General features: G+C 40.9%; 1 protein-coding gene and 1 non-coding gene across 2 annotated transcripts in view; both read left to right on the top strand.

Moving 5' to 3' along the window:
* DTD1 (D-aminoacyl-tRNA deacylase 1) overlaps window positions 1–25,295 on the top strand; it is a 171,987-nt gene that overhangs the window by 131,364 nt on the left and 15,328 nt on the right. The gene's annotated exons all lie outside the window — the stretch shown is intronic.
* Window positions 20,167–20,327, top strand: LOC119237780 (U1 spliceosomal RNA). Its single transcript, XR_005123425.2, has one exon. It is a non-coding gene; the product is annotated as a U1 spliceosomal RNA (small nuclear RNA).

The raw sequence follows: 25,295 nt of genomic DNA, 5'->3' as shown, positions 1-25,295 counted from the left end.
ACCAGCAACAGGGCGGGGAACAGAACAGGCACACGGACGAAATACACTGCTGAGGGGAGCAGTGGGCGAGACAGGCGAGGTCTGCCGCGCCATGTGGGACCCTTGGCCAGCCAGCCGGGATCGAATCGGTGCTGCAGAGACTGCGGACAGCTTCACAGTACTGCACTCAACCGCCTGCACCACCAGGAGAGGCCCTATTTTCTTTTTTTTCTTAAGATTTATTTATGCATAGAAGAGCTGGGGTGTAGGCTAGAGGTGTGAAGAGATGAGAGGAATCAGCAGAAACAGTGGGGAGCAGAACAGGCAGTTCTACTGAAATACACTGCTGAGGGGAGCAGCTGGCGAGACAGGAGAGGTCTGCTGTGCCATGTGGGTCAGCTCCTGGCTGGAGATTGAATTCATGCTGCAGTGGCTGCCAATAGCTTCATAGTGCTGAGATTTAACCGCTTGCACCACCAGGGAGGCCCTCCTTTATTTATTTTCTGCCTACACTGCTTAGTATTTTAGTATCATGCTGAACAGAAGTTAGGAGAGCAAACTCCCTTGTCTTTTCCTGGTTTTACATGAAACACTTCTGCTGTTTTACCTTTAAGATAATGAAGGCTATAGGTTCATTTTGTCTTCACAAATATCCTTTATCAAGTTTGAGGAAGTCCTTTTCTGTTTCTAGTTTGTCAAGAGTGTTTTTCTTGTATAGGTGTTGAATTTTAGCAAATGGTATTCATAAATGAAGGTAGTCACATGCTCCCCTAGTTCTTACCACCATAGTAACATAGTGAAATATACTAATATTCTAGTGGTCAGTTATCCTTGTATTTCCTGGCAAAAGCCAGATCTGGTTATGGTATCTATCATTTTGCCACATTTGGCTTGTTAATATTTTATTTAGGTTCTTGCATATATAAGTGAATCTTGTCTTACATTTTCATTTTTTGTTTTATTATCAGGTTTATAACTGAGTTAATATTATCCTTGTAGAATTAATGAGCTGGTATGTTCTCCCTCTTCTCTGTCACTTTGGAATTATGTATCTGATTAGAATGATCAGTTCCCTGAATATTGGTAGAATGTGTCTGCAAAACCACCTGGGTCTGGTAGTTTTATGAAGGAACTTTTTTTTTTTTTTTGCTTCCGCTTTCAAAGCTGTGCTTATTTCCTTTTTAGTTTAAAAACATTCTGCAGACTGTGAAAGTCTTCTGGGATGACAACAAGTAGGAAGTTACAGGGACTGGGCTGCTTCTTCCTTAGCACTGGACTCTGTCTTAAAGAAGAACAGGTGGTCACATTTGTGATTGTGAATTGTGGTAGATGAGATGCTGGTCTTCTGGGTGGTTCCCTAGAATTAAGTTGGTGTTATCCTGGGGCTCCATGAGGATCTTGGTATTGTTTTCATCTGACCAATACCTGTTAACCTGAACCTAGAATCCAACTAGTGTGCTGTGGCACACTATCCATCATCAAGTGGGTATGTTGGCCAAGTTCAGACCTCATTCCCCTTTTCCATCTCTCTATGACCTGCCTTTGACATGGTCACATGTTCTTGTAGCTCCATTGGCTATATTAACAGCCTAGTCTGTGAGAGTGTTGTCTCTGGCTTGGGCCTTGCTCAGCCTGCACAATTGGACTGTGTGTAGTAGCCTTGTATTTCTGGGGAGCCTAACACACTGGCCATTTGGTTAGAATCCAGCAGTGTAGAAACACAGATATCCCCTTCCCACTGCTGAAGGTGAGGATCACCCTTGCCAGTGAGGGACAGGTACAAAATGGTATACAGAGTTGGGCTTGTGCATTGTAAGCAAAGAAGACTAGGATGGTTATGAATGTGGGATGAGACTTTATATTTACTAATATATGTACCATATTTGATAGCTTTTCTTGAAGTGTGCTGATTAGAGGTTTGCAGTTTAATATTGGGTTCATATAGTCTAGATGAAATGTATTTTTTTTTAATTTTATAGAGGCATGTTTATTTATTTATTTGTTTGTTTGTTTTGTTTATACATGCACTGGGTACAGTCAGAAGCGCAGGAGGGTGAGAGAATTCACCAGAGCCAGAGCGGGGAGCAGAGCAGGCAGAAGGACCGAAGTACACTGCTGAGGGGAGCAGCGGGCCGCAGGAGAGGTCTGCGCGCCATGTGGGACCCTCCTCCGGTGGCCAGGGAGCAGCCGGGGATCGAACTGGCACCGCCGAGGCTGCGGGCAGGTTCGCAACCTAGCGCTCAACCGCTGCGCCACCGTGGAGGCCCTGAAATGTATTTTTAATTGACTCACTTGCCATTTGTATTAATTTTATAATTCATGTGAACAACCCCATTATATTATTGGAGGCCATGTTTGTTCATCATGGGCACAAAAAGAATGTTACACTATAGAGAATGAAATAAGAGACATCACAATAGGCAATGTGGTCTTGCTGGGACTGCAAAATATCCTTTCAAAGAATAAGCTATCTCAGTGTAGAGATGTTGGATAAATGGCTTAGTGGTGCTTTGTAAGTCATCATTCAGATACAGCAGATTTTGAGCATGCTCAAATTTGTATGTAAGGTTTCCTTGAATTCTGAAAATACTGTATTACTTATCTATGAGCCTGAAACACAGGAACAACATCAATGAAGACTATTTAATTTTTAAGTTAATCAATTTGTTGTGTGTCTGGTTATGAAGGAGAAGTCACATTTCTTTGGGGCTTCTCAACCTTAACACTATTGCCATTTTGGATGAGATAATTCTTTGTTGTGGGGATCATTTTGTACATTGCAGGATGTTTATAAGCACTATCCTCTTCTAGAATGCCAGTAGCATCTCCTGTTGAGGGGAGGAGAAGAGGGGAGTATGGAGGCAGGCTAAATCCCCTCCAGGTGAGAACCACTGTTTTAGAAACTTTGCTTGCTACCTTGCTGCAAACCAGTAAGACCCAGTCTGGTGGATCTTAGGAATATATGGAAAGCTTGGCTAGTCTCACCTATACTGCTTATCTAAGGCATTCACCAAAGTAGGTATGTTCCGAGGTTCAGTGTTTCCAAAATTTTAATTTGTGAAGTACAGCCTATCCCTCAGGTTGGTTAGAAGAACAGATGATGATCATATCACAAATTATTTTCTGTGGGTGACCCTGGTATTTAGCACATGATTGGGGTTTCACACTGCTGTATACTTGGTTGGTATATATATGTATACACACACATTTCTACATGGTAATATGTATATGCAAATGGGTAAGGTGCAAAGTGTAGTATATAATAGTCTGAATTATTTAGTAACACAAGAGATTGTTACAGTGGATTTGCATATGTCAAAAATGCATGGTGCAGTTCCACTGTAGAATTAAAAGCATTTTAATCTGTTGCTTCCTATGTTTACTGGTTCTGTAAGTTCAGATATTTTGACTATAAGTACCAAAAAAATTTAAAATGGTGTAAATAAAGACATTTGTGAACAAATATAAGGTTATTTTGTAAACAAAATGTTTACAGGTCAGACTTCATCTGTACAGTGGTTTGATAATGTCTTCCAGGATCCAGGTTTGCATTTTGCATTTGCCTTTCTAAGCACATTAACTTCTCTCATGGTCCCAGAATAGCAGCTGCATTTTTAGGCATTGTTTGCACACAGGCAGCAATGTCCAGTGGCAGAATAGGAAATGTTACTATCTCACGTTCCCATGTCCTTTTTTAAGACCTTCCAAAAAGCACCTAGCTAACTTCCCCCTCGTGTTTTGCCCATATTCTATCACATGCTTTTATCTAAGTTAATACCTGCAAAATAAGTATGGTACATGTGCCACAATGCTTTAGATTGGGGCCCCCATGAAGGACCTGACTAATGGGGTACTGGTATACCCAAAAGGAGTTCTGTTAGTAACAAAGAAGGCAGCGGTAGAGTGGGTGTTCAGGGAAGAAAGCAACTCTCCATTGTGGCATGTCAGCCACAGTGGTGTCCTTGAGCACAATATACTGGTTCAAGAAATATAGCTATGTGTGCCAAGCGCCTATTTTTTATGAGTGAGTCTTTGCGTTAATAAACGGATTTTTTGTATTTTTCCTATTTTTTGTATACATGCCTGGTTGCAAATATTAAAGTCACATAGGTTAGAAGTGCCAGTTCTAGGTACAGTGTGGAGAATTTCACAGACAAGGGCAAGATGGCAGCAGCAAGCAGCCAAGATGGGAAGTGATTAAAACAGTGGTTGTACATGTTCATGGGAGGTTTAGGATGATCCCATGTTAGTACAGATTAGATCACTCACCATGGAGGGTGGCATTGGTGGTTGAGGTTCAGAGTCTACACATGCTGACTTATGTTTGTAAATGGCTCATGTTGTGATAGAGAAGGCCAGCCTTGAGCCCTTATGCAGACTACATAGGGAAAGGAAGTAGAAAAGAGTGAGAGAGGCCCATGCTTATGTGTGTGTGATTTTTTTTTTTAAAGATTGATTTATTTATTTATACAAGAACCAGAGTACAGGCCAGATGCGCAGGAGGGTGAGAGGATTCACCAGAGACAGAGTGGAGAACAGAACAGGCAGACTGATGAAATACACTGCTGAGGGGAGCAGTGGGCGAGACAGGAGAGGTCTGCCCCGCCATGTGGGACCCTCGCTGGCCAGCCAGGATCGAACCAACGCTGCAGAGGCTGCAGACAGCTTCACAGCGTGGCACTCAACCGCCTGCACCACCAGGGGAGGCCCAGTGTGTGATTTTTTTAATGCCCAATGACTTTGCTAGTAAACTGGATCTAGATAGTAACCTGTAATTTTGACCAGTCAGATTCCTTCTTCTTGGAGAGAAGCAAGGGAAGGAGGACAGGAAGGAGGCAGGCAGACAGGTACATGTTTTGCTTTCCTATGTGTACTTTTAGCCCTGGCAAGAAGGATCTAGAGGGTGATCCAACTTTAGACATCCTGACTTCATCCAGATGATTTCAGCTTAGAGAAGTGAAACCTTGAGTTGGTAGAGAAAAAAGCTTTCCTCCTTATTCCAGTTGTAAGAATGATAATCTTTGCATTAATAAACAATGTTCGTATTTTTTATTTTTTATAAGTTCTTGATTACAAACATTGAAGTCTCACAAGGGTATTTTCTTGATTGCAAACATTAAGGTTACGCAAGGGTGCTTTTCCCCGTTTTGGGAAAAATGTCATGTGAATTTAAAAATAATCACTGTTTTGGATGAAATGTTCCTCTTTTGTCACCTAATTTATCTGTGTCTTGCCATCTTTCGTTTCACACCTGCCGGGGATATGAAAAAAATGGTCATTGGTCTACATTTAGGATGATAAAAATTCCAGCACCAGGTAGCAAACCTGTTTCAGTCCAGACAGCCTGTCAGTGTCCAGAAATCCTTAGTTAAAGTCTCAGGCAGCTAAAAGGAGTGGCTGTTTAGGCTTGTGAGTTCTCAGAAAAGCTAATAAATGTTGGGGTGAGAGGTACAAAATTTGTGTTGCCTCAGTTTTTGCATTTTGTGATTTCTCTTCAGCTTTGAGAACTCATGCCAAAAAACCTTAGTTCTTCACCATAGTTGCTGACTACTTTAAATAAATTGGCTCAGACTAAGTGACACTAGATTTTCAGAACTTAACTTTTTTAATAACAAAAAAATTTCTTAGGTAAATATTATCATAATAAATTATCTGTATGAGTATTACCCTATAACTCCACAGTAGTTTTGGTATTATGTTTCTAACCTAAAATGTGATTTGGGATCTGTAATGGATATTAAATAGTGTATTTTTTTCCCCAATTTTCTCCAAACTGAGATTTCTCCAAATTTTTTTTTTTAAGGAAAAACAAAGAGCCTCCTCTCCCCCTAACAAAATTTGAAGTATTTGAAAATGTTATTTTAGTTTCAGATAAATAGGGGTCAATTTCATTTTTTTAAATTTACTTATTCCTTATTTTTTTGAAAATGTGTACATTTTATTTTTTAATTTTTAAAATTTTTTACATCATTGTTCATTTTAAAACAATATTTGCTTCCTCCCACCCCCTTAGGTGTGGTCCTCCTAGAATTTCCTTCACCAGTGCACCCGTGCACCATCACCATAGTACCATGCTGCTCTCTCCCTCTCTCCTGTTCCTCTCCCTCCTCTTCCCCTGCAGGATGTTTCTGATTTATAATTGTCTGTTTTTCCTTTGTTGTGTTTTTTTTTTTTATTTTATACATTTTTTACATCATTTTCCATTTTTGCACAATGTATGCATTTTTGTCATGGTTATTATAGACCCGGTACAATTCCCACCCCCCTTGTTTTCATCTTACTCCCTCCTCCGCCCACTGTAGTGTCTCTCCGGTTTATAGTTGCTTGTTGATTTTGATTTTTACTTTATCATAACTAGTCTTTTTCCTGGTCCCTTACTTAGGTTTTCTAAAATCCTGCTATGAGTGAGACCATCCAGTATTTTTCTTTTTCTTTTTCTTTCTGGCTTATTTCACTGAGCATAATCCCTTCCAGTTCCATCCATGTTGCTGCAAATTGCATGTTGTTGTGTTTGTATTATTGTTATTTTTTTACACTGATGTCTTATTTGTCTATATTATGTCTATATTCCTGCTATAAGTGAAACCATCCAATATTTTTTTTCATTCTGGCTTATTTCATTGAGCATAATTCCTTCTAGCTTCAGGAATTTATCTTTTTTGAATTGCTGAATAATATTCCATTGTGTATATGTACCACATCTTCTTGATCCAGTCATCTATTTTTGGGCATTTGGGTTGTTTCCAGGCTTTACAAACTATTGTGAACAGTGCTGCAATAAACATAGGGGTGCAGGTGTTCTTTTGAATCAATGTGTTTGTGTCCTTTGCGTAGATCCCTAGAAGTGGAATTGCCAGGTCATATGGCAGCTCCATTTTTAGCAGACTGAGGAACCTCCACACAGCTTTCCATAGTGGTTGGACCAGTTTGCACTTCCACTAGCAGTGCAGGAGAGTTCCTTTTTCACCACATCCTCGCTAACATTTGTTGTTGCTAGTTTTTTTGATATGTGCCATTCTTATTGGTGTAAGGTGGTATCTCAGTGTGGTTTTGATTTGCATTTCCCTGATGATAAGGGTTGTTGAACATTTTTTCATATGCCTGTTGGCCATTTGCATTTCCTCTTCAGAGAAATGTCTTTTAAGTTCTTCTGCCCATTTCTTGACTGGATTGTTTATTTTGTTTTTGTTGATTCCTATGAGTTCTTTGTATATCTTTATGATCAGTCCCTTATCAGTTGTATGGAGTGTAAAATTTTTTTCCCAATCAGTAGGGTGTCTCTTTGTTTTGGTTAATGTCTCATTTCCTGTACAGAAGCTTTTCAGTTTGATGTAATCCCAGGTGTTTATCTTTTCCTTGACTTTCTTTGCTTTTGGTGATGAGTCTTCAGTTGTTACTGAGATGTATGTCTTATAGTGTTTTACATATATTTTCTTCTATATATTTTATGGTTTCAGATCTTATGTCCAGTTCTTTTATCCATATTTCTTTTTATTAATGAAGTACCAGTGTTTTGTTAATGTTTCGGCACTGTAGGATTTCTCTGCTTAGGTGTTCACTTGTGAGGAGGCAGCTTTGGGAGTAGTGCTTGATGAAGGAAAGACAACTCAGCGTCCAAGTGAGAGAGGCCTGGAGAGGCTTACACCTAAAAAGGTGCAGCCCATATCTATGGGCAATCTCATATTTATTCAGAACCAAGTTCAGGAAAGATGGGCAAGTATGTGGAGGAGTGCACTTGTGTGGGGGTGCTTATCAGGGATGCTTTGTCCTCTGGTGCAAGCGAGGGTGGAGTGACCAAGGGTTATTGCTTGGGAAGCTCCATAGTTCCTGCTAATCAAAGCATAATATCTCTAATCCTTATTCTTACCTAACTTTCTGTTCATCTTTATAAGTAGAGTATTCTAGCTGATGTTGCTAACTTAGCCATAATATCTGCCTGCTGTTTTCAGCAGATACTGGTTTCCCAGTATGTTCTTCATACCAGGACTTTTTCCCTGGTGAGAGACCCCCTGCCTGATTCTACATTTTAGCTTGACCAGCAGGAACCCTGGGCACTAAGACAATAGCCCAAACAAAGAGGGCTGAGGTGTAGTCATCACAGCTCTCCCACCACCAAAGCACCCACGGTCCTCTGCCATAGCCTGTTATGTCTATTTCATTTTTGGTTTTGATTTCTAAGGAAGTAAATTTGTAAGCTGTTAGCAATCAGTTTTAGGCCTTCCTAGAGAAACCTAGCCCTTAACTAAAAGAAATTTCACTGGCACACACCCTCTTTTGTTTTTGAGTACTATAATGGAGAAATGGGTGGATATAGTGGATATACACACATGCATTACATACATCTATACACACATATATATCCTTTTTATTGAAGTAACATTGGTTTATAACCTATGGTATATAGCATTATGGCATCACAATTTGATATGTGTATATACTATATATATATTATCACCACCCAAAGTCTAGTTTCCATGGATTTATTTTTTTTTAAATTTATTTATTTATACAAGCACTGGGTACAGTCAAAAGCGCAGGAGGGTGAGAGAATTCACCAGAGTCAGAGCAGAGAGCAGAACAGACAGACTGACGAAACACACTGCTGAGGGGAGCAGCGGGCGGCAGGAGAGGTCTGTGTGCCATGTGGGACCCTCACCCGGCGGCGGGGGATTGAACCAGTGCTGCAGAGGCTGTGGGCAGTTTTGCAACCCAGCGCTCAACCACTGCACCACCAGGGAGGCCCACCATGGATTTATTTTTTTATTTAAAGTTCATGAGAAAATAGTTATGAAACTATGCTTCAGCCTTCTGCTTGAAGTCAAATTTAAAATAATTTTTTAAGTAGTGTCTAAGTTCTGTCAAGCCCAGTTCTGCCAGATAAAGTTCTCTAATTTAATCAGTGCATCGTGCCTTGGCAGGAGTCACTTTTTAATGACATCTTGTCTGTCAGATGCTGCAGTTCTGTTTGAAGAAGGTGCCATGACAGTCTCATTTTCAACTTTCCAAGGAGCTTCCTGGATGGCTCGCCCCTGAAGCCCTATCCTGTCACACTCTTGAGTTCAGATGGCTCACATTTCTTTCTGGGTGTCTCAGTCAGTGTGATGACACCATACCAGCATTTACTCAGACTGGGCCTCACAGTTTAAACTGTGCTTCTGTGGTGTTGGGAACCTATTGTAAAATGTTCTGGGAATGACCCTCACTGCTCTGGCAGACAAGAGAGCAAAGCATCTGTACAGAACTGGAGTCTGTGAATCAGCTAGTCAGATTCTGCTGGCTGCCAGTAAAACCAACCTTTTTAAACACTACTAAAGACCAAGGAACCAGATAAAGATTTAAACAAGGGATACCCAGGCTTTGCATCTCCACAGTGCTTTCTCTTTTTTAGAAAGGAAAAGATTAAACCCCACCATTACCTTCCTATATCATAGATAACATCAACATATATTTATGTCTAAATGATCCACATCCCCCCCCCCCTTTCAAAAATGATTACATTTTTAATGTTATTGACTCACTGTTCCTACCTGTATAAACTAAATTCAAACTTGTGATTTTTGGAACAGTTAGAATAAAATCTGTTGGACTGCTTCCCAGGTTTGAATCCTCACTTTTATTATCCAATAAGCTCTTTATCTATCATTGACTTTTGTTTCAGTTAACAATATCATTAACATTTCTTTCATTCTGCATCTTACGTCTGGTGTGGCCTTTTATCCCTTAGAATTCAGAGGTAGAGCAACACTGGCAGCCTCCTTCCCTCTTCTCCATTCTCTGTCTCTTTCTGGGCAGATAGACATGGGGGTTAGTTCTAGAGAATTTCATATTTTTGTCTGCTGAGTCCCTCTGTCTGGATTGACGTGTTTTGATAGAGGAGGCTGCTTTGTGCCAAAATGTTGGATTTCCCTCAAGTTTACCTGTTTGAGGTCCTCACAGGTTCAGGGATGATTCTGAATTTACAGGTGTGGAGTGGGAAAGCCTCTGGCATAGCCTCTGTGAATAATTGATTGAACCTGAAATTTGGACATTTATCTTACCAGTGTGACCTTCCTTGTGACAGCAGAGGCATTTTCTTTTCATGCTTTGTCAAACTCATTCTTCATCTTTTTGTCCAGAAATGTTCCTGATCTTGATTTAATAATTGAAAATCATGCAATTTATTTGTTAGCCCTTGAGTCCCATATTTACAATAATTCTTATCATGAATTGTATTGTACAAGTAGCCTATTACCATAAATACAGCAACGATGGGGATGAGGGAGTTTGCCAATCAAGGTTTTGTTTTTTTTTCCAAATCAGGTTGCTGACATAATTCAATCGGTTAATCATCACTGTAAATGTCAGCTGCTTTCACTAAAATTTAGGTACCTTGTGCATAAACATGAGGAGACTAAAATTTTGAAGGTGTTTCTGAGGGAAGCCCCCTGGAATGACTGGGAATTTATTCCTTGTTGTCAGGAAGCTGCATTCAGAACAGAGAATCACTTCTTTAGCCACAAAGGAAGATCCAAATTAAGTCTCAGGGACTTTGATATATCCAAGGACTTCTTTTCCTCTCTTCTGTCCTCTCTCTAAGGGGGTTGGTGGGATATAACTTGCCACATTGCTCTCCTTTTCTTGTGGTAATTAATGCTATTTGTCCAACTTTTGCTCCTAGGCCAGACAAAGGATTTGGGGGACAATGTTTTTCTAAGATGGTGTAGTCTTTATCAGGGACGGGAAGAGAGGTGTTGAAGACTGAGGCTGAAGAATTACCATCTTTGAATTCCTGTTGGTCTTGACTAACTGAGAACCTGTGAGAACAATATGAGGATTCCTGTTTGCTGGGATGCATTGCCATGGGGAACAAGAAGAGTGGTGGTGTAGTCCTTCATAAGTGTGCTGAGCAAGGTTGTGATATAGGCCTCAGGACTCGGTAGCCATCTATGTAAGAGATCCGGTCAGAGCCCTGGGAAGAAGCAGAAGTCTGACTAGGAGCTCTAGGCCGGTTGCTCCAAGGGCAGGTGCAGAGGCATGAGACTATGTGCTGGGAACCCTGGGGAGGAACCCTCTGTCCATCTCTGAGAGAGGACCAGGATGCTGAACAGACTTTGAAGCCGATGAGGAGTAAAGTGACATGAGAGTTCAGATGTGAACATAGGCGTGGGCAGAAAATGACATGATGGAGTAGAATGGGAGAGTTTGAAATTCCTAGAACATAAAACACAATGTGTGGGAGGTGTGAAATGAAACTGGTGAAGCAGTTTGAGGCTGGTTTGTGAAGAACTTTCTGTAACATGCTAAGCAGCGTTGACTTGGTCCTGTCAGGGATGGGGAAATCTTGAAGGATTCTAAATAGGGAATGGTTTTATTTTTTAAGCCATTCTATTATATTAAACCATTCTATGGAGATATCATCCCTACCTACATATAATTTGCCCACTTGTAGTGTGTAATTCAGTGACTTTTAATGTATTCAGAGTTGTGCAACCTTCACTGTAATTAAATTAGAATATTTCTACCACTCAGAAAGAAGCCCTGAATCCCCTCCAACTTCCCCAGGCCAAAGCAACCCATAATGTATTTTCCATCTCCGGACATTTCATACAAATATTGATATAATCATGCAACATATGCTCTGTGTATCTGGCTTCTTTCGTTTAGCGTACATAATGTTTTCAGAACTCATTCACATTGTGGGATGTATCAGTACTACCATCTTTATTTCCAAATAATTATTCTATTTATGACTCTACACATTTTCTTTATTCACTATTTATTCACAATTCACTAGTTGATGGACATTTGTGTTTCCATACTTTTTTTACGAATAATGCTCCTAGGGAATAATGTTTATAGGCTGTACAACTGGCATTTTGACAACATCACTAAGTAAGGATAGATTCAGTGAGGAATCCCAGTAAGGACTGAGTAAGGATCGATTGGAAGGGGACAGGGTGAGGCAAGGAGCATTGTTAGGTAGTTATGTTTCTCAAGCTGTAAGGTAGTTATGTTTCTCACGTCAATGTTTCTCAAGTTTCTTTAAGTGTGGAATCTTGTATTTTACCCACAACTTCATGCAGAATCCAAACGACTAAAACAGATGAAATGGACCTCTTTTGACAGCGGTATGGGAAGCCTAGAATTCCACCCCCCTCACCGCCGTATCCCCTTCCATGAGACTGCTGGGAAATTTCAGTTTTTGAAAATGGCCAAAAGTTAACCCTGTTGGTCAAAGAGGTTTCCCACGGGCAGTGTGGTTGACTGGAGGAGGAAGACAGCACTAGATGAGAGATGAAATGCGAGTTTGAGAGAATCAAAGCATAGGGGCTGAGGTCTGGGAGAATGGCACATGATCTAGCTTTTCTGAAGGTGAGCGGTTCTGGGAGGTGGCAAGTGGGCTGGAGTGAAGAAGCATGAGTGTGTGAGGAGAGGGTACTGGATGGGACTTTAATTAGAAATCTTGTCCCCAAGGGATAATGAGGTCTGAGACAGACTGTGACCGGGTTCTCATTGGAGGTCAGGGGAGGAGTTTGAAGATGCTGTGACCCAAACTTATAAACTTCAAAAAAGACTTTTCTGGGATTGGAAGGACATGGCTTGGTGCTGGGTGAGGAGAGAAGGAGGGGCCCAGGATTTGGTAGGCCTCATTTTGTGTGGTGGGTGAGAGGCCACAATAGGGTGAAAATGGGAGAAGGGAGCTTTGAGGGAACTGTGTCGCAGGAAGAGGAAGCCTAAGGTAAAACAGAGCGAAGGGTAATGTAGAGGGGATTTCCATGGAGAGGGGATTGTTGGGTGCCTGGATGAAAGAAACGCACCAGAAGAAAAGAAAGCAAGAACTTGGAATATAATGTGTGTTTGGGGAGGGTGGTAGAGACAGGGTGAACTTCATATTTGGCCCCTCCATGACTCAGAGTCTGATGACCACCTCTCTGTCCCTCGGATCCCTGTTTTAGACCACTTGCTGGATCATAAGAACCCTGAAGGGTGCCAGGAGGACCCCATTACATAGGTGGGATGGCGGAATGAGTTGGCAAAAACCGAATGTGGACAGATGGGAGGCAGTCACAGTGGGTTGGCTCCTTGTTCAGTGACAGTAACAAGTCATGGCTGGGGGATGGGGAGGTAGTTCCTCTCCCAATAAGCCCCATTAACGCCTTGCCAAAGCTGATTGCTGTAATCGAAAAAGGTACTCTCTATGCATTCTCAGTTTAAAATAAACCCTTCAGCCCAGCACTTGTCAAAATTTGAGGTGCACATGAACCCCCTGGAATCTGTTATAAGGCAGATTTTGATCTTTCAGGTCTGGGTGGAGTATGCCTCTCCAGCCAACTCCCAGGAGATGCTGGAGGGTCTTGCAGCTGCAAAGGACCAGCCCCATTTCCAAACAGATTATTGTATCTCATCCCATCTCTTTTAATGCCTGGATAGGGGAATCCGACAGTAGAAGGAAGCAGTAACCAAAATGATTTGGTCCTAATGTTGCTTAAGTCTTTTATGGACCATATTTGCATAAGAAATTTGACAGTACCACTTAGGATGCAACAGTTCTTTCATAGGACTGGGTCCTGATACATTAGGAAAATCGCCTGTACTGATTCCCTCCTCCACCCCCAATAATGATCTATCTGGTTGTGTGTATTTTGAGGCAGGAGAATCAAAATGGTAAGATGGCTGTGAGCATTGAATACATTCTCTGATTATATTATTTGCAGTCTTCCTGCTAGCATCCTGAAAAATAAATGTGGCTAATGGCAGAGATATCTTGGAGTGGGGCAGAGCAGCTTTTGTTTGTAACCAACTATGTCTTATGCTTTTATAACTACATTTTCTCCTTCTGAAATGGAATTTATGAGAGTTCTGTGGTGGTTTGCTAACATGTCCTTTTAGATGCAAATGGTAACGATGACAACCATTACATTTCTGAGAGTTTCTGGCTCCTAGTGGGATAGCTACATGTGAATCCTGAGACTAAAGCTCAGCCAGGACACAGGGGCCTTCAGAGCTGAGGGTTCAATTCAGTTCTCAGAAGTGGCATAATACTACTAGTGTGGAACACTTCATTTTCTGACAGGTGCATACTTGAGAACTGTAAGTTTGTCATCTGTAGTACATTTTTTTTTCTTTTTCAATTTTTTCTTTGGAGGCAAGTCAGATAGCTGGAGTTTTTTTGGATAAAGCAGTGACTGAAAATGCAGTGTCATCACTCTTTTTTTTTAATTTATTACATAATTTATAACTAAAAAAGAGTGTATGTAACACATTATGTAAAAAGTATAATGTCAAGTTGAACTCCCAAGGATCTCCCTCTCTGTGTGTGGCTAGAATATCAGTTGTTGTGCCTGGGGCCTTTCCTTCTCCCTTCACTGCAGTCCCCTGCCTCACCTGTCCAGAGATGACCACCATCCTGCTTTGGGTTGATGACCCCTGCTTCTCTTTCCCAAAGTGGCTTCTGGCATGTACGTGTGTCAGTAAGAAGCAGTGTTTGGCTTTTTGAGAGCCTTCTCCAATGGTATCCTTTTGCACATTGTCTTCTGTGCCTCTTTTTTTTTTTTCTGTCATGCTCTGTCCTGTATGTGCTCTCATGTTTCAGGACCCTCCACCACCAACCGGGTGGTGTTCTAGGTCTTGATTACTACAACCATAAATTTTCCATAGCAACACCTCAAATGGTAAATGGATCTGTATGAATGTCTCCTAATATTTTTAAGCATCTTCTTTGTATGGCAACTTTAATCATACCGGTTTTCACTATTGTAAAAAATGGTGTAGTGAACATCCTTTTGCATGTATCTTTGTGCACTAAGCTTATTTTCCACAAGATAAATCCCAAGTGGTGAAACGGTTGGTTCATGTGTGCATATACTTTGTACTTTGAAATATGCATTGCCAAATGTCACCCCCTAGGTTCATATATATACTCTCCATCACCACATATAACTTTCCTCAAACCCTTGCGGAAGCTGAGTACTGTCATTGTTTAATCATCATCAATTTGATGGAATATCTGTCTTTTTATTTGCATCATTGTTATTGCTAGTGAAGTTGAACTTTTTCACATGCTCAAAATATTTGTATTTCTTCACATTTTAGAAAATTGTGAATCTAGATTTTAGATCCTGATAAGTTTGATTAATTTCTCATTTGCATTTTATATTTTCTCATTTACCAACTAGTTATGGAATTTGTATAGCTTATTTTATTGGTTACATTATTTAACAGTTTTCCTTATTACTTTATGAAGAGGCTGAAGTTCTATGAGTAAATTTTAGGCACTTATTTATTTATTTTTAAAAGACTTATTTATTTATGCATTCAAAAACCGGGGCACAGACCAGAGGTGTGGGGAAGTGAGAGGATTCACCAGAGACAGAGTGGGGAGCAGAACAGGCAGATAGACTGAAATACACTGCTGAGGGGAGCAGTGGGCGAGTCAGGAGAGGTCTGCTGTACCATGTGGGTAGTTCCCTGGGCAGGGATCGAATTCATGCTGCAGCAGCTGCGGACAGCCTCTTAGGTTGAGTCTTTTTTTTTTTTTTAATTAGAGGCATGTTTTTATTTATTTATTTATTATATTTGTTTGTTTTGTTTATACATGCACTGGGTATAGTCAGAAGCGCGGGAGGGTGAGAGAATTCACCAGAGCCAGAGCGGGGAGCAGAGCAGGCAGAAGGGCTGAAGTACACTGCTGAGGGGAGCAGCGGGTGGCAGGAGAGGTCTGCGCACCATGTGGGATCCTCCTCCGGTGGCCGGGGAGCAGCCGGGGATCGAACCGGCGCCGCAGAGGCCGCGGGCAGCTTCGCAACCCAGCGCTCAACCGCTGCGCCACCGGGGAGGCCCTTAGGTTGAGTCTTAACCCCTTGCGCCACCAGGGAGGCCCTATGCATTATTTATTTATTTATTTTAAAGATTTATTTACTTATCTATACAAGCACTGGGTACAGTCAGAAATGCAGGAAGGTGAGAGAATTCACCAGAGCCAGAGCGAGGAACAGAACAGGCAGACTGACAAAGTACACTGCCGAGGGGAGCAGCGGGCACTGCAGGAGAGGTCTGCGCACCATGTGGGACCCTCGCCAGTGGCCAGGGATCGAACTGGCACTGCAGAGGTTGCGGGCAGCTTCGCAGCCCAGTGCTCAACTGCTGCACCACCAGGGGAGGCCCTGCATTTATTTTTTAAGGATGGGAATAATACTTGCATGTTTGGAAATCACCTGGTTGATATTAACTATTTGAGTTGCTGTCTTTCCTTTTAGTTTTTGTGGGCATCATCAGTATTTGCTTGTTTTTCATCCATCCTCCTCTCAGTCTATCCATCTCATCTCACACTCATTCCTTTATTCATCTAACACAGTGTTTTACTATGTCCTGCATCCCATTGGCTTTCAGTGGTATAAGAGAGAAGATGGTGTCCTCTGTGTAGATTTCTTAAATTTCCAATGGTTTGCTGGTCCTTTCAGGATTGCCTGAGCCTTACCTTTTCCCACAGGATGACCTTCTTTAACTTCTTTAATGTCTTTCAGTTTGCTTTTCTTCATCTGCTCTTATCTCTCTTTTTCTACTTCTGTTCTACAGATAACTTCCAGGTTTCTTTACTTTTTGCTTATTTTGTCTTTCCCCCTGAATTTTTAAGGAATTCTATGAATTTACTTTTCTGAATTATTAATTTTGTGTCCTGTAGTATTGGATCTGTTTTGAACTACAAATGACCTCCCAACATATGATGGTTTATCTTCGAATGGTGCAAAAGCGATATGCATTCTACAGAAATGTGCTTCAAATTTCGATCTTCTCCCAAGCAGTCAATATGCAGTATGATGCTGCCATGATGCTGGGGAGTGGCATCAAGCCGCAGCTCCCAGTTAGCCCTGTGGTCATGAGGGGAACAGCTCATACTCCACTGTGTGCTGTGTTGCCAAATTTAAATTTACATTTTCAACTTACTTGGGGTGTATTGGGATGTAACCCTATCATAAGTCAAGGAAAATCTGCACATTTGTCATAAACATTTTCTTCTAGTTGTTTAAATAATTGTTAATTAATGATATGCATAATTAAAATCAGATAATATAGGCTAATAGTGAAAAATAACTCCCTCTGCCTGTTTTTCTCTGTTTCTGTCCCTTCCTCATAAATAAGCACCTTTCACATATTTTAAGTTATTTCCTTGGGCACTTTCTTCTCTATTCATGCATAATGAACTTTCATCATATCTTGATTTATTAAACTGACATTATTTAATTTATGCTGCCATAGATGAGGACTTAGAATTGTTCACTCCCCAGCCCACATGTATTTCCAGCTTTATGATAACAATCTTTTTAATTGAATCAATAAATAGTATGTATGTTGCCATGGTCCTACCAGTCACCAAGTTGTAGCCTATGCTTTTTTTTTTTTCTTGGTTGAGACTTTTGCTTTCTTGCTGAAAGTGCTATATTTACTCGTGCTCCCAGACCCATGTTCCCCACTCATTCTCTGTAGGTCCCTCTCTTAGGGTACTCTGGAACCCTCACCCTGCTCTCCTGTGGATGGATTGCTTCCCTGGTTGCTGAGCACTTATCTTGCCTAAGCCAGACCTTGATTTCTTGCCCACATTATGTCCATTGTGTTTCTGGGCCCCACCAAGTCTTCCTGTTTTCTGAATTATTATTTTTCACAATAATTTTTTATTGTTTCAAATCTGCTCTGTTGGCATTTGTACAACATATAGACCAAGTGGGGCAAAGAAAGGATCCCACCCACCCCCCTTTTTTAAGACTTGCAAATTGAAGAAACATTTTGAATCATTTAAAGAACACTATTAGTTTAAAATGCTCATGAACAGTTTTCTGTTACCAATTATGCATTGGAATACCAAAACTGAAACTGCTTTAGTGTCTCCTTAAACTTTGCTACAGTTTAGGATTATTAACTAGACATGTGCCAACAGCATGATAAATGTTGATTTAAGTCTAACTAACTAGAAGTTGACTACAAAATTGCCAGTTACTTCTGCCTTCAAATAAATTGCCAACTACAGCAGGTAAAGGCACAGAGGCCAGGAGTAACCATCCACTCAGTGTGTGGAGTGGAAGGGCAGCCTTTCTTTGTTGCTTCTTTTTTAGTGAAGAGGGATGGTTCTTCTCTCCTTTAACTCTTGAAATTTTATGGTTAACCTGCATTGAGGAAAAGCCTGGACTAGAGTTGAGAAGTAAAATTTTTCCCCTAGGATTAGAAAATGGAAAACAATATTATAAAAAAAACAAACAAACCTTGACTTCTAGAATATACCAGTTTACCATGCCATGCAGGTAAGGTGAGCAGTTTTTAAAGAATTAGCATATCTAAAAAAAAAGTCACAGGACTATACTCAAACTTGCTCAGTTACCTCTTCACATTGCAGCATCTTCAGTGCTTTGGGTGGGGGTCATCCTAAACATTGCCATTGCCTTCCAGTCCAAGCATATAAACTGTGTAGAATGCTGGTTAGCAGAGAGCCAGGTATCAAACAGGTCACATAGAGTGAATTATTACATTTGAACATGGCTTAGTGAAACATTGAGAATACTTCTGGTCAGGATGCCCTCAAAACAAAGTGATTTAGGGGCAGGGAATTTAGGAGGTCTTCCTAACAAGTACACTGACAAATGGAGGTGAGACATGGAGATGGAAAGTCTACAGAGGGTGCATTAATGATCCCTGGGTCTCTCAGGTAACTGTGTAGAATGTATCTCAAGAGTTGTCGAAATATGGGGGAAGGAAGCTGGGGTTTTGAACCCCTCATCTTTCAGTTCTCAGTGACTGAGATGACTTCTAGAGTCTCTAACTTCCTAGTGCTTCTGGCATTTCCTGCACTTGGGCCCAGCACCCTTCCCTGGCCAGGTGGTATCTTTCGTCACAGAGGTGCATGTGTTCCAAGAAGTCAGAAGTCATGTGCTTGCAGGTGATTGTCTGCTGATGCTGCAAGTGACCTCTTGGCATGTGCTGCAGGCTGCTAACTTGGATGAGTTGAGGGCAGTGCACTGATAAAGAAATATATGCCTGGAATGACCTTGAGCCCCACAGTACACTCCATGATGTCCTAAAACAAGTCACTGCTGGGTCCTGAAGACTGGAGGTATTCCAGTGTGTGCGGGTACAGTGAAGGTCTAGACCAAAGGAGACTTAGCTATGTGAGAATAATATGAAAGACAACAGAACACCCCACCCCACCCCCATTATTAACATGCCTAAGAGGGTTTTCATAAACAATGAGGAATTAGAAAATAAAATTAGCTTGCACGATTTCAGATGGGAACAGATGCCTGCTTGCTTGATTTTTTTTTTGTTTTAATTTCCACAAAAACCTCAAGCAGAGTTAATAATGTATGAAAATTAGGTACCATGTGTGCACTTTGCTTCGTAATGTTTTCATTAAGCAGCCAGTTGATTTAAAAATAACACAATATGACAATTGGCATAATGGCAGATGCTGTGGTGTGTATGGAAACATCCTTTTCAAATGTTCTGTCAGGTTTTCCATTACACAAGGGCTTTTTTTTTTTTTCTTTTAAAGCCTTCAGAATTATCACAGAATATGAAAATATATAAAGTTACAATTTGATAAAACAGATTTTCCAAATATATATTCTAGTTGCTTTTTAAAAAATAGTGTAGTCAACTAGAGATAATCTTTGGAAATAAGTTTCTATGGATGTTTAATTTTCCTCAGTAGATTCACACTTCTGTTTTCTCAAATTTTTACCAATATCATTTGCTGATCAGAATTTGCCTTCTTTTTCATATTCCCACCCTCTGCCACTCTGGCCTATACATAACAGAGAGATCTAGGGAGAAGCAATGTGGACCCAGAGGGTTCCAATTACTTGAGCAATGTCCCAGTTCTGGCGGTAAAGTGATTTATAGGCAGTTGATTCATGGTGTCACTGGACTAATAGATGGAAATATCCTCTCCCAGAGTTGAGTTCAGGTCTCTGTCATTCCCTGAAGATGTCCCTGTCATTGAGGGAAGAGCAGTGGGCTACTTCTGTCACTGTGCCCATACCTTTGGGTTTTACTGCAGCTCCACATAGTGGTCCAAAGTTGCCTTCTAGTTTATGTGATCTAGCAGAACATGCTGAGGCATAGGGAAGTTCAGTAATTCAGCCTATCCATGGGGAGATTAATTGCTGATTGAATATATCAATATTCTGCAGCATGTTTTATAACCCACTGCTTTGAAATTGAATACACCTGGCAGGAGAGATACCTCAATCGTGAGGGTGGTTTTTCCAGGACGAGGCGCACACATTATACTCCCAATGTGCTAAACCCTGTGATTTCCCCAAGTGTGGGAATCTGGACTGCATAATTTGTAGTTATGGGGGACTGTGTTCATGCTGCCCCTGCCAAAAAATTTGTTGTTCAACAAAACATATCTTGTGTCCATTCATTTTGTTCATCTGCAGTGTGAGAGAATGATCACACAGGGTGGTTTAAGTGATTTGACAGAATCAGGGCATTTTTTTTCTGGTGGCAGGAGTTGATGGACACTGGAAAGATAGTGAGCATTGCGGAATGTTCTGAAACTGTTATGGCTGATCAGTTTGGGAACATCATGTCCTTTAACTCTTGTCCTTCTAAGGGGCCCAGGCTGGGCATGTCCTTTCTATGCAGCATCCTGTGATCACCCATTTGTGCCCACTGACATCAGCTGGGCCACAGGTGCAGGCCAGCGCCCTCAGAGTAATAATACCTTGTGGTGTTTTAAAAAGTAATTGCAGAGGAGACATTTGATCTTTATGGCTTTTACTATAAGACTTTCTTGGAATCTTTCTAAGATTGGTTGGAACAGAACTTTTCCATCTACACTATGGTCTATAAAAATCATAGCAACTGACTTCATGGGGCTTGATTTTTTTTTTCTTTTGTTATTTTCTTCACTCTTCAATTAGATTTTACTCAAATGTGGACAGAACACTTTAGCAGAAAATAACCAGCATTAAAATAACTCAAAGACGGGGTTGTACCTGGCATATTCCTATTCGTAGCAAGTGTGGAGACAGGTTTTGCCATCCTGGACCTGTGGCAAACTCTAAAAGCCCCTGTCTAGGTGAACATTTGCTCCAGAAGGAGCCAGGTTGACTGGAGGCTTGGCCAGGGGTCCAGAAGCCTGGCCACTACCTGAATTCCACTTTAGGTGTGTCTCTTAACTGGCCTCACTTCCAATGAGGTTACTCCAAAAGCAACCTGGGAATAATAATATCTACCCTTGACCTCTCAGAATGCTAAAGGTGACAAATTGGTTGTCAGAATCTAAGGGGTCATTTATTTCCTGAGTGTGAAAACAGACTTTAAAGAGCTGAAATTAAAATTTCAGGTTGTGCTCATGGGCCTTTGAGGAAGGAGGTGCTCTTTTTAGTTAACTGTAGTCTAAAAAAAGAGAGAATGATCTGAATTAGCTTTTGTGGGACTTATGAGAATATATGAGAACATCTACAAGAAGCTATAATTTTTCACCATCATTCCCTCAAACCGTGTTGGAAGCAGGTTATAGACACCATCTCACTCTAAGAACAGTTCTTCCATCAGGAATGCCTGGGTACCTAATTTGTGCTGAAATGCCTCACAAAACTTCAGTTTTCTAGCGCCTAATGGCTTGGTATGTTGGTTGTTCCCAAGAGAGCGAGGCAGGGATTGTGGCAATAGCAGCATACCATTTTGGCTAGCTCCTTCAAACCCTCCAGCTTAGATGGGTATTACCGGTTGCTGGACAGCAAACCTCATCTGATCATTTCCCGGAACAAGGGGGACTTCGGGAGCGCCAGAGCCTGATGTACAAGGAGCACTGACCTCTCAGAGTAGTCTTCACCTTGGGCCTTTCTTTGGGAACCTGAAGGTACTCACTCATTTTTTTTTTTTCCACGTTCAGACTGGATCATTCTACAATGAGTCCCTACCTACTTGATGCATCACACATCTCAGAGCATGCTCACATGCTGCACTCTGTTCTCAGTGCCTGGGCAGTCAGCCTCAGCAAGTGATGGCATATCATTTACAGAAAAGCAAATTGGGGTACAAAGGATTCAATAGCTTGCCTGAGAGTCTGGCTTTTCTTTTCCCAGGGAACTATTGCCCACTTCCTACTTCAGAAGCAGTTCCCTCAGCTGTGATACCAGCATTTGCTGTGCAATGGTGTCTGGGTTCCACACTGTATTCTTCTATTAAATGCCAGTGAAGACCTATTTAGTTACTCAGCTGACATAAACAGGCACTTGAGCCTTACTTTTCTCTGATACTATTACCCAGTCACTCTTCCAAACAAAATAGGTCCTATTCATTCATTTCTGTGCTCATTCATTTAGTGTTTTGAATGAAATATATGGCAAGCTCAGTCCTACATTAGCTTGTTGCTAGCCCACTAAGGAGCTGCCATGTTAGGATGGCAAAGGGAGATGATCCTGAGGTCCCTACAGATTTTTGCCAGTGGAAAAAAAGTGCAAAGAAGGCTCATAGCTTGGCCTGCTGTGTGCTGCAGGTAGAAGGGTGGTGGTGGTGGTGGTGGTGGTGGTGGTGGTGGTGGAGGGTGCCAACACCGTCAGTATCCTTTGTTTTAAAACAGGGATTATATTAGTAGCCTTGATACAAGCCAAATACTTAGGACAGGACCTGGCTCATTCTAAGTGGGGATCATCAATTATTATTCTGATGGACAGTTAGCTCCAGGAAACAAGGAGCTCTATTTCCCTGGCATCTAGAATTGGGTATAGCATGTAGCTGGTGCTCAATAAATATGTGTTAAATAGAGTTAATTTGTTAAGCAAGAGAGGACATGTAGCTTCTGGAAAGACTATGAGGTTTGGTGTTTAGAGGCCTAGAGTTTGTTCCCATCCCATAAGCTACTGAATATCCAATTTCTCATTTATTTCAGTGGGCATAGTATGTGACATTTTAGTTTCAGCTACCAGTGCTACAAACCCATCTGAGTGTTCCTTAAACAGAAAAGAGCTCAATGACCTTCCCTAACATGACACTAGATTCATCTAGTTTGGCCCTGCCAGGGCTCCCCAGAGGCTTCTGTGTCCCTCTAAATGTCCCCTTCTCATTCAAAGCGCATCTTTTCTTCCTTCGTCTCCTTGCACCTGTGACCTTATTTGGGAGAGAAACCTTTCTCTGCCCTGTTGACTGTGACTTTTGTCATATGCTCGTGTGACAGCAGGGTCAGAACTTTGCCATCTCTGAAGTAGAAGGTTTCTCATGCCAGCAGGGAGGGAAGAAGGACCTGGGCAGATAGCTATCACTGTTGTGCAGGCTTCCCACTGTGGTTTCCCCTGTGGCATGATGATGATATATCCAGCTGTTAATACACATAATCACATCGGTGGGAGTGCATAGTAGCAGTCCCTAACAGATGGCCCATATCTCTAATTGACATTACATTTATGAAGATATATATGTAAAAAGACAGTATGAATGCCTCCTCTCCAGTGTGACCTCAGTCTCCACCATGCTGTATTGTTTTATACATAATTACTTCCCTTATTTTGCTACCTGCTTGATCCCTCAAAGCATTTAAGTTTGTAGGCCCTGTAGTAGAGAACTGAGATATATCTATGTTCAGCTTATATAGTCTATCTTTAGGCAATTAAAGCATGGACATCTTAATTATAAATAAAGTCCTTATTTTCTCAATGGACTGAATCATATATTTGGGAGGTTTGGATCTGGTTATTCCATTTCCCTCTCTTTTTTCTCCATCCTCCTTTTCTGAGATCTACCTTGAGAGGTACAGTGTGGTCAGAGGTCAGTTACCTGACTGCTGGTGGAGACCGTGTGCCCAGAACTGCCTTTGGAATGTTCTATTTCTCTGTATGGCACTAGAGTCATGTGGTTTGGACAGTGTCTCCTTAGCAATATGGACAGTCTCATCAGTTGATTAAAAAACAAACAGAAAACCAAAAATACCCCATTTGGGTGTTTGTAGATCATGTTCACAGGGCCTGTAGTGGTTTATATTTTCCTTGACATGGATTTTCCTGTTAATTTGACAGCTGTTGACATTCTACATGAGTCCATATGTAGTACCAATTTCTTTTCTTCTTTTTCTTTCTTATTTGTTTTCTAAACAAACAAAAAAAAAACTGCTTTCTTGCCTAGAGATGTAAATTCCACATTTTGGCTATATTGGATTCCAAGTTTTCCAAGAAAAGGCTTAAATTTATTAGGTTAGTTCACAATGTTCTTACAGAGAACTTTACTTTGAGGCGTGGGGATTACATGTGGTTGGGGTTGTTTTGCGATAAATAATATAAGAGAATCAGCACTACAGTTTATAGACATTTGGGCTATGCCTGTTGCTTAAATAATGAGCACATGTAATTTGCAAGCTTGGTCCCTGGTGGAAGGGGATGGGATTGGGGTGAAGATCAAATCAATGTTTTCATAGCTTTACACTCTATATTGATGGTGCCTATGAGTCAGTGCAAATCAGATGGACTCTGCAGGGACTTGAGGAGCCTCCATGGAGCTGCTTTAATTGGGAATTGTTCCCCTTCACCCTCTCAGGATCTGGCTGCTCAACAGAATTAAAGAGTACAAAGTGAGTAATAGATTGGATGACAAACAGGTCTTTGCATGAGGTTGAATCATAATAGTGGTGGAAGGCTTGGTTAGGTTATGTCACTGCTATACTTTTATTTTCTATATTTACCTCTTAAGAGGGGAACTAAAACAGAAAAGGTCTCTATTTAATATAAAAATCATGCTTTCTCAGTGTCTAACTTGGAACATGTTCATGATTTCATATGTGTGTGTATCTGTTTATGGATACATACAGACACATGGGATACACACATGTATAAACACATATGCAGACACTGATTTAAATGTAAACTGCTGACAGCAGAAAGCAACTTATCACAGTTTCACCGCAGAACATTGATTTCTAGTTGTTTAGATTTCATGAACTAGGAATATAAAAAATAAATTGAGCAAAATATAAAATCCAGCATGGATTACCAACTTCATATTTTCCAATATCATTAAAAAAATTTTGGAGAGGTGGTAGACTTAGATTTATTGTGGTGATCATTTTGCAGTATATGTAAATATCATTATATTGTACACCTGAAACTAATATAATGTTATATATCAAGTATATCTCAATTTAACAAGTTTTAAATTGTGGTAAAATATACATAAATTTTACCATCCTAACCATTTTTGTGTGTAAAGTTCAGTAACATTAAGTACACTCACATTGCTGTGTAGTTCAACGTGAGTTTTCAGAAGAAAGAGCAAGACAGGGCCTCCATCTGTCATCATTATTTCATATTAGGAAGAACATTTTAACACCAAAGGGAAACAAGGAAGGAAGA

Source organism: Talpa occidentalis, unplaced genomic scaffold (assembly GCF_014898055.3).
Source record: "Talpa occidentalis isolate TD23 unplaced genomic scaffold, MPIMG_talOcc4v2.1 talOcc4.10, whole genome shotgun sequence".
NCBI lineage: Eukaryota > Metazoa > Chordata > Mammalia > Eulipotyphla > Talpidae > Talpa > Talpa occidentalis.
Note: the sequence above shows the minus strand (reverse complement) of the source record. Positions and strands in the feature narration are given on the sequence as shown.